Genomic DNA, 2,500 nt, shown 5'->3' on the forward strand with positions numbered 1-2,500 from the left:
TCGGTTATGAAAATACCCAACCGCTTAACCCTTTCATGCACCAATTATTTTTCTGTAACTAACATAACTCATAAAAAAACATCTACAAAATGACAGTGGAACTATGAAATGTTAAATTAGACTTTTTCTACAGCCTTTTTCAACTCTCATTTATAAAACAATATTGTTTTCAATCGGTTAGAATGCACCATTTGAATTGGGGAAGCTTAGCTTGATTTATTGTTATACAACAACCCAGCACATGAAATGGTTAAAGAAATACCCACCTGCCTAAGTATCCTTAAAAAAAAGTATCCTTAAAAAAAAAAAAAACCCTCTGTCTCTTGAACATAAATGCAAAAATCATTTAAAAAAGCAAATTCATTTTCAAAAACGTTTAAAAAGTGTAAACCACTTATTAAAAGAAGACTTTACAAAATACTTCACTGCTATTTAAAAAATACTACACATCTATTTCAGAAATTCCATACCACACTACAAAATGAATTTCAAAAACATTTGTTTGTTTTCAAGACAGAAGTTTTCATTACAGAAGACGCTGAATCCATTTTAAAAAGATGCACAGTGAAAAATGCCTACTTTTTATTTTTTTCAAAGGCTCGGTCACTTTCAAAAACTGCAGCCCCTTTTAGAAAAAAAAGAAGTCTTTAATTAAGAAGCAAAAGGTCTCTTTAAAAAAGAAATACAAGTTTTCATTTTAAGAATGGTAGATGTGACTTAACCAACAATTTTAACTCACATTTAAAGAAACACATTAAGTCGCTTTAAAATATATAATAAGTCACATTCAAGAAGCTTCATATCACTTTAAAAGGGCTTAAGCCACTTTAAAAGTCTCTTAAATGTCTAGCTCACTCACTCACTCACTCACTCACTCACTCACTCACTGCATGATCAAAGTCTTTTAAAAAGACTATTCATGTTTGAAAAGTGCTATTTCACTTTTGCTATTTCCAAATAAGTAAAAAGTTTACATCACTCTCAAAAAATGCAAAGCTGCTTAAGAAGAAAAAGCTAGGTCACTTTTAAAAAAGATAACTTCATTTGTAAAAAGAACATCAAGGCGGTTAAGAGTTCTCTGCTCACCAAAACCAAAACAAAAGGCTAAGTCGCTTTAGAATGTAAAACCAACTGCAAACCATTTTAAAAGGGTTTAAAGCCAGTTTAAAAGTCTCACCAGAGATGTCCAGCTCACTGGAACAAAGTCTTTTAAAAAGATTATTCGCATCAGAAAACAGCTAGCTCACTTTCAAAAGTGTTGCTTTAGAAAGAAGCTAGCTCGCTTTTAGAAACAAAAACTTCATTTCTAAGATGAAAATCGATTAAGAGTTGTCTGCAAAACAAAACCAAAAGCTTATTTGATTTAAAGAAACAAAAAACGTTTAAATGGATTCAAATTGAGATTGTGAAGTAGAGCAACTTTAGAAATACAACAAATCACATTTTTAAAATTTTGCCACTTTAAACGCAACCCTAACCCTAACCCTAACCCTAACGCTATATCATATTTAAAAAAGAGCCTAAGTCACTTTAAAAAGGTCACATCATTTAGACAACACGAAGCTGTTAGTCCAAACGACTTGCAGCATCACCATCACCATCATTGTCAGCAGCAGCAGCAGCAGCAGCAGCAGCAGCAGCAGCAGCAGCAGCAGCAGCAGAGCAGAGAGAAAAAAATGCAAATTCAAAAGGTCTTCCTAGGAAACTGTCTTCGAAATCAATCAGAAAATAACATCATCATTGCAAAACAAAACAAAAAACAAAAGGAGGTGTTTGCATTTAAAAAGCTCTCTCAAAAGACAAACGAATACGACTTACTCATTGATTGGTTGAAACTTGCTGCTAAGATGAGCTTCCTTTTGTTACATCACAGGGATGCATAACTGTACAGCCACAACATCTACCCAGCATTACCTCACTCAAAACTAACTAAACACTGTCTCATTCTTAGAAACGAAACATTCTTTAACTTAGCTTAGAGTAGGTAAGGTTAAATAGGTCTATTAAAAGAGAGCTGAAATTCTTAGCTCCCTGCTGATTGTTTTCTTCTATGCATTTCCTTCTTTTTCCAGCTCCTTTATAGTTTGGTTCGTAGCGGTTTTCAATTTATCAATGTAATGCCGTTATTCTAACCCTAACCCTAACCCTAGCCCTAACCCTAACCCTAAATCCTGACTCCTCTTCTTCCAACTTTTTGTAGCTACTTTCATATCAACTCGAATGTTTCTCCGTTACGCTTTTTCTAACTTTCTTATGGAGTTTGCGTCTTACGGAGGTTATACTTCTTTTCTTCTTTTCGCTCTGCCAATCGTCATGCATTCTACCACCCAACAACACAAATACTACGAAAATCGTAAATATTATTCCTCTTCGCTATCGCAAAGCACCTCTACTAGATGAGAAGTTAGCTTGGAATTCATAACATGTGCAATAATCCATTCAACAAAAATTGAACGGCTGCGCTCTTAAGAATGTTGTACAAATGGATTATTATCTCAGG

Source organism: Hydra viridissima, unplaced genomic scaffold (genome assembly GCF_058129835.1).
Source record: "Hydra viridissima isolate aposymbiotic clone 2 unplaced genomic scaffold, HvirCarnegie_v1 scaffold_14, whole genome shotgun sequence".
Taxonomy (NCBI): Eukaryota; Metazoa; Cnidaria; class Hydrozoa; order Anthoathecata; family Hydridae; genus Hydra; species Hydra viridissima.